Source organism: Ictidomys tridecemlineatus, chromosome 14 (genome assembly GCF_052094955.1).
Source record: "Ictidomys tridecemlineatus isolate mIctTri1 chromosome 14, mIctTri1.hap1, whole genome shotgun sequence".
Classification (NCBI taxonomy): Eukaryota; Metazoa; Chordata; class Mammalia; order Rodentia; family Sciuridae; genus Ictidomys; species Ictidomys tridecemlineatus.
The window spans coordinates 69,280,737-69,289,120 of record NC_135490.1 but is presented as its reverse complement, the minus strand read 5'-3'; positions in this window follow the sequence as shown (position 1 = coordinate 69,289,120).

Sequence of the window (8,384 nt, the reverse complement as noted above, 5' to 3'; positions counted from 1 at the left end):
TGCCAAGAGCTGCCAGTCTCTTGAATCAACAGTTAACTTTCATCTCTGTTGGCAAATAAGGGTTTCAAATGTCATAAATTAAAAGCTGACTGATGAATTTAAAAGAAGGATCTGGTCCTCTGGCAAAATCCCTCCAATGACCTGCCTCCATGCCAAGGTCCTCTCAGACAGATGAGATAAATGCATTTGAGTATGTCCTTGCTGGAAGTCATTTGACAAAAGCATTCCTGGAACCATGGGCTAATAGACTTAAATATTTTGCTGCTGTCAGCTTGGAAGGCTCTTGAAACATTGAGTTTCACCTAGAACATTAAGTTTAAGCTTTTCAATCTTTTAGCTATTGGGTGGAAACTGGTAAGGATAGTGACATGGAAGTTAAAATATACCAACAGAGCATTTAAGAACCTCTTTGCTGTGCTTTGATCTATCAGCATATTGCCTTGTATTTGGTTCCCAAGGCAACCAATAAAAGTAATCAGAACCCACTTGTGGTGCTTCTCAGCCACATGTATTGAACCCCAGTGTGAGAGTATAGGGGTCTCAATATGGAGTGCTGAGGGAGCAAGGAGCACCAAAATGAGAACATTCTGCTTGCTTGGGGATGGCTTCCAACTGTGGGTGAGCTTCTTCCCTTAGTTGCCTTTAAAATATTTACAGATAAAATCAGGGGCTAGAGATGTAACTCAGAGGAGGGCACTTGCTTAGCATTCATGAGGTCTTGGGTTCAATCCCTAGTACTGGGGGGCGGAATATAAAAACATGAATCACACACACAAAATCACAAATTGAAAGCAAGAAAGATCAAAAATTGATTTTTTTTTCTTTTGTATCAGGGATTGAGCCTAGGGGCACTTAACCACTGAGCCACATCCCAGCCCTTTTTCTTTTTTAAGACAGGATGTTGCTAAATTGCTGAGGCTGACTTTGAACATGCCATCTTCCTGCCTCAGCCTCCCAAGCTTCTGGATTACATGTGTGTGCCAGCCACTGCACTCAACACAAGAACTCATTTTTATTGATCACATATGTCAGGCACTTGGCCAGGCACATCACATCACATCACATTTGATATCTAATTTAATCCTCCAAATACCTATAAAGATAGTTGTTTGTATGACAGAAGCAAAATTTCTTCATCCTTCCCATCAATATGTACAACTATAATTCACCAATAAAAAAATGAGGAAATTGAAAAAAAATCTTAGTCCTTTAAAACCCCTCAAATGTTACCCAGAAAGCATAAATTCTGATCACTAAAGGGCCCAATGTTTGCTGATCTCAGTTAGGTGGAAGTACTGTAGATGCTAGAGCTAAATAGTTCTACTTACGCAAGGCAGAGGGAAATTGGAGATAAGAACAGAGGAAAAGATGTAGGGAAAGGAGAGGCTGTGTGTAATATCAGCTCAGGGCAAAGACAAAGAGGCCAGGAAGCTGATGACTGAGAAGAGACATGGGGGGGGGGGAGAAATGTTTATAGGATTTAAAAAATAATTTACTTGTGATCAACATGGAAACAGGCCATTCTGTGAACACTGGGTGTCAACACAAATACAAGACTGAATCATAGTCCTGTCTGAACACAGTCTTAGATGTGAATATTGTCTAAACCAGAAAACACCACCACGTCCCAGGAGCCTGCCTAATCCACCACCTACAACCTGACCTTTACTCTCGGCTTTGCTTCTTCTAGATAAAATGTATTGAGATACCCAGTTATAGAATTATGTCCTCTTCCTGAGAGCATCTAGACAAGCTAAAAGTCCCCCCACTCTCTCCCTCAAGTCATCCAGTATCCCCTAATACGAGCCCAGAGATTATAACCAGTCCTACCTAACATTCTTATTGAGGTACCCATGCTTCTCCACCATGTGTGTTCTCTGCTTCAGCAAACCCAACTGTCCAATTGCAGGTGTTTTCCTGGTGTCTTTGGCTACAGGGTTTTGACACTGTCTACATATTGCTGCTGCTTTTCTGTCTGCTTCTCTGAATCATCTTCTCTTCTGTATGTGTCAGGGTTCACTAGAGGAACAGAATCAATAGAAGGTAAGATTATAAAGAGGGAATTTATTAGATTGGCTTACACAACCAGAAGCTTGGGTAGTCCACAATGACCATCTGCAGGCTAGAAAGTTGGAGGAACAAGTAGCTGTGCAGTCCAAGATGCTAAAACCTCAGAACAAGAGGGATCAATGTTTTTTAACCCAATCTGAGACCTAAGGCTTCTTGAAACTTCCTTGAGAATCAGTGGCAGAGTCCATTTTGGAAAAGTGAAGGAGCCAGACTGACATCCTCAGGGGATCCCACATTCAGAAAGAATCCAGCTTGCATCCACTGTAGCTTCCAATTTTTATTCCATCCAAGCTTCCAACTTATTAGAGGCTGCTGCTCATGCTTAGAGAGGGTCTCCACTTCAATTTGCTATCCCCCATGTCAATCATTCCTTAACATAGCCTCATAGACACACCCAGGAGCCTCTTAATCTTAATCCAATCAAATTGACAATTAAAATTAACCATTACATCTTCCAAATATCCAAAGCTTAGTTTTGCTTCCTTCCCACCCTCCCCTCTCCTCTTCTATCTAATACCCCCTTCACAGTCTTATCCATACTGCTGTGTACTGTGGTCCATTTGCATAGTGCTAATTTTCATATATATTCCAGCTTTGATCTTTCTCATAACTTTGGTCTCTGGCATTCATCTGCTTATACTCTTATGTCCAACAAATATCTAAAAGAATCTCCTACTTGCCCATAATTGAACTTTAAACTTTTTCCCCTTCAAACCTGCTCTATCTCCAAATTTTACCATCCCAGAAAATAGTATCAACAATTAATTCGATTTCTCTGAACAAATGATCTTTGACGCTTCTCACTATTTCACACTCAACATTCAATTCACTTAATTCCTTTGGGCTCAGTCTTTAAAATACGTTCTGAGTTCAAACATTTCTTGTCATCCCCACCCCCAATATTATACCATCATGTCTCTCCCCCAAGGTTCTGCAGTAGACTCCTGGCCACTCTTCCTGTTGCTACCCTTATTCCTGCTTCTGGGTCAGAGATGAGTCTAATATTATTAGTATGGTGGAAAGAAATTTACTAGAAACCATTCAGTAGTTTATAGAATAAATAGAGAGGCTGAAGAAACAAACATCAATCTGAGCCCACAGTAAAAACTCTTGAGATCCACTCTGTAGGACCAAGACACTGAGAGAGCCATGTCGTTTCTACAGTGACTCAACTGGTCAGCAGACACATGCAAAACCATGCTGTCTGCTGTAAATGGGAAGATAGTCTGGTAAAGAGAAGCCACTCCTGGCAATTATACTTTCCAACAGAAAATGGAACTAGCCAATCCATGGCCTTTGCCTTACTAAATCTAATTGAGTGTAGCTCATTGGTAGAAGCTACATCAATCACATCCAGAACTCCATTTAAACAGGAATCCGGGAGACATGGCTTTTAACTTTTTGGTGCCTGTGGGATAGGAAGGTACTCTAGAAAGGTGATGGAATGGGTAATGAACATGAACACAAGTGCTTATTACATTCCCTGCTTCACTTAGCAGAGTGATCCTGTTAAATACAAACTTTACTACGTCACTTCCTTGCTTAACACCCTCCACAAACCTTGTGCCATCATGCTTGGAATAAAAGCTTAAATCCCTACCAACCTTGATTGGAAAGAGGCTCTCCTTCCACTGTGCAAGGTCAAGGGTTTTTGTTTACTTGTTTGTTTGTTTTCACATACAGTCAACTCTCCATATCCATAGAGTCTACATGATTCAACCAACTACAAATCAAAAAAAATGTTTTAATTATATCTACACTGAATATATACAGACATTTCCCCCATCATTATTCCCAGCATAACAACTACTTACATTGTATAAAGTATTTTAAGTAAGTTGGAGATAAGTTGGAGTATATGGAGGGTGTATATGCAACTACTATACCATTTTATATCAGGGATTTGTGCATCCATGGAATTTGGTATCCATTGGAAGAAACTGTAGAGAAGGGGTTGTGGCTTGTACAGCATTTGCCTAACATGTGGGGCCCTGAGTTTGATTCTCAGCACCACATATAAATGAATAAAATAAACATATTGTGTCCAACTACAACTAAAAAAAAAGAAAAAAACAAGGAATGAGTGATCTTCAATCAAAACAACACATCACAACAGATTGAATGAAGCAGAAAATGTGGGAATCTCTTTTCTATGAAGCCAAACATCAAAGAAACTTATAAAAATGTAAAATAATTTCTCACAATTTTGGGGGGAATAAAACATGTTTTTTCATATTAAATGTATATACAAATATGTAATGAATTTTAATAAGTTAGTACCTTAATTCCTTCTTTTTTTTTTTTTTGGACTGGGAATTGAATCCAGGGGTGCTTTACCACTGAGTTTCATCATCCCCAGTACTCTTTCTTTCTTTCTTTCTTTCTTTCTTTCTTTCTTTCCTTCTTTCTTTCTTTCATGAGGCAGGATCTCACTAAGTTGCTGAGGGTCTTGTAGGTGTCAAACTTGCGATTCTCCTGCCTCAGCCTCCTAAATTGCTGGGATTACAGGTGTGCACTATTATATCCAACTGAATTAGTACATATTTCTAAATGCTATCAGTTTCTAATATGATAAATGTACACAGATGTATATCAGATAAACAAGAGTTCTTTGAAGTCTTCATTAATTTTTTAAAAGTATAGAGGTCTTGAGACCAAAAAGTTTAAAAATTACTATTTTATAGTATCTTATTTGATTAGTCTATCCATAGAACGAAAATGAAATTATATAATGCTAATTGTACATTTTATGCAACTAAACCAATTAATTTAAAAGATTATTTGTAAAATAAAAATGTAATAAACAGCCAAGGAAGTTTTGAAAAATTAAATGTAAAGAAACACCCTACTTGTATAAAAATAATATATAATTATAGTAGTAATTAGAACTGTGTAGAATCAGTACAAAAAGTAGTTAAGCAATCAATGAAATAGAAATAAGTACAGAAATTAACCTTAAAATGTAATTATAGAAACCTATTGGTATAGGCAAGTCAATCAAATGGAGAAAAAAATTGCTCAATAAATAATGTTGGAACAGATTTGGGGGAAAACATGATGTTAATCCTTTTTTAACCAAGGATCTTAGTTGTAGACAATAAAATCCACTTAATCTATTTTAAAGTAAATGGAATTTATTAAGGGTATGGGAAATGTGTGCAAATTGTTGCAGTGAGTACATGAAGAAAAGAATTTCAAGCAGGGCATGGTGGCACATGCCTGTAATCTCAAGATGTTTGGGAGGCTAAAGCAGGAGGATCACAAATGTAAGGCCAGCTGCAGCAACTTAGCAAGGCCCTCAGCAATTTAGTGGGAAACTAAAATAAAAAATAAAATAAAAAATAAAAAGGACTAGGGATGTGGCTCAATGGTAAATTGCCCTTGGGTTAAATTCCCAGCAGAGCGGGGCACAGTGGCACACACTTGTAATCCCAGAGGCTCGGGAGGCTGAGGCAGGAGAATCATTAGTTCAAAATCAGCCTCAGCAATTTAGTGAAACCCTAGGCAACTCAGCAAGACCCTGTCTCTAAATACAGAACAGAGCTGGGGATGTGGCTCAGGGGTTAAGTGTCCCTGAGTTCAATCCCAGGTACAAAAAAAAAAAAAAAAATCCCAGTACAAAAAAAGAAAAGGATCTCAGTCTCAATTTCTAGGAATGATTACCAAAACCACACCACAAAAGTAAACAGCCCTGGCTAATGGACACATATACTACAAGAGGAAGCTGTAGAAACAGATATTTCTTCCACAGCTCTGGCTTCAGAGCTATATTCCTGCCATCTCAAGAAGCTGCCAAAATAGGAACCCATCTTATTAATTAGAAGTGGCCAGCACAGTTGCTGATTTCTGGCTGCAGTGCCTCTGCTGTGATCAAAGCCTGCCAAATGAATAATCCATTCATTTCCTTTCTCTCTAAATAGGTCAGTTCTAATTAAAAAAAAAAAAAGTCTCACATAAGAATCTCTGATTGGTAGAATGAGACCCACATCCAAAAACCCTTGTTATTGAGGGGGGTATCCACTTGATTGACATGAACCTTACCTCACACCATAGCAATATAATACTAACAATCAAAGGCATGATAAGCAAATACAGACATGTATTTTTTGTAATCATGGAGAAGGAGAAAAATTCATAAACAAAAGTAACCCCCAAAGCCATTAGATGAAAGATTAACAGGTTTGATGACCTAAAAGCTGAAAAATGTTATATAACAAAACATACACAACAAAATAAAAAGACTTGTAACTGGTAGAAAACATTTGCAATATTTATAGCAAACAAAGGATTACTAGAATTTTAAAAAGCTCTCTTACAAATCAATAGGAAAAAAGGCAGTCAATTCAATGAAGTCAGGGGAAATACAATGAATAGGCAACTCATAAAAGGAATATAAATGAAAAAAAGTTGTTCAACCTTCCTAACAATTAGGAAAGTGAAAATTAAAAGAACAAGGAGAATTTTTTTAGTAGAAAATTGGCAAAAAAAAAATGACAAAGAATTTTAATGTCTATAGTGTTTATGTCTCATGAATTACAGTTGGCATAAGATATTTATGGAGCTTTCCCTGAGGAATAGCCATAATTTTTTAATTACTATAAATATCTTTTAATAAAGACACGACACTTTTCACTTTCCAACCTACTAGGCTATTCATATATGTGCATAAACAGACATAAACAGTGATTTTAATTATTGCAGTTCACAATAACAGAACTTGAGAAATAATGAAAATATTAAAAAAAAGTTTTGTTAGATAAAATAAGGTAAATTCATGTGATAGATGTCACAACAACAGTTTAAAATGAGACAAATCTATATTTATACATAAAAGGAGTTTTCAAGGCATAATTGCCGAATAAAAAAGACAAATTGCAGAATAACACACATCATATGATGACATTTACGTAAAGCTACTCCATCACGTTTGCATAGACAAATATATTTTGCAATTGCAGGGAAGTCTAGAGTAGTAACATGAACTACTATACTAGCAAAGGTTATTTTTGGAAACAAAGTGCAGTGAGTAGCTTGTGAAAGTTACTTTTTTTCTGTATATCTTCCTTATTATTTGAATTTTTATAAAAATATATTTAGATGTTATTTGTACAATTAAAGTATAAAAGCCTTTCAGTCCTTTTTTTTAAAGTTGTAGTTGGACACAATACCATTTTACTTATTGATTTTTATGTGGTGCTGAGAAATGAACCCACAGCCTCCCACATGCTAGGCCAGTGCTCTACCGCTAAGCCACAAGCCCAGCCCATGATCATATTCTTAAAAATTAATTAATTCTGTGTGATTTTTTAACCACCTGACCTATTTACAAAATACATATTTATTGATTTTATAATTAGAAAATAAATAAATTTTCTTTTCTATTTTAATACTAATTATTTAGTTTTCACAGTAAAGCTATCATCACCAATTTCCATGTTCCTAATTTCTCCCCATAATAATTATATCTCATTTTCCCACCCTACATATGAGCATGAATTTTGTGACTAATTATAGACATCAAAAGGGAAAAGGAAGACACACTAGGCGAAGACTCTAAAAATCCTGTCTTTCTTGAAATAATGCAGTGGTATTGATTTAGAGCAGTTGAATCATTACCATCCCTTCTGTAAATACATCAATCAGACAGAAATAGCTACAAGAACTGAACCTCTTCCGGCTCAAAAGTGCTGTGGCTGTTGGGTTACTAAAAATCATGGAAGACTTGAAACTGCAAGAAAAGGAATGTAGGTCAAATTTAATGATCAATTTCCCATCTGTGGTAGCTATTAAATGCTTGAAGAATCACAAAACTCTGATGATCTTCTATCCTAAAAAAAAAATAGTTTGTTTTTTGCATCTTTCTCCATCACCAACAGTAGTACTTCAGCCATTCTGCAAACATTTTCTCAGTGCCTTCCATATGTCAACTTTTGTGCCTGCCACTGGGAAGTATAAAGATGAATGAGACATGATTCTACACTCAAAAGAATTTGTCAAACCTGTGGGAGGAATGAAATGCACTTTCCTATTCATTCATTCTTCATCCAATCACTCATTTGTTGGAGAAGAATCATCAAATACCATAAGTGTCAGCCATTTGGCACTGGGAATGCAATGGGGACCAACACTCAACTATGGACAGTATAATAAGGAAATACAATTCTGTGGCAGTTAGAATGGAGCAAGATTGTTCTACCTGTGATACGGAAATAAAACTTTATATAAGGAGTGATCTGTCTCATTAGAGTTTAAATAGGTAAAGGTATGGGAGAAGGGCATTTCAGATTGAAGGAACTATAGGAGCAAAAGCAAGA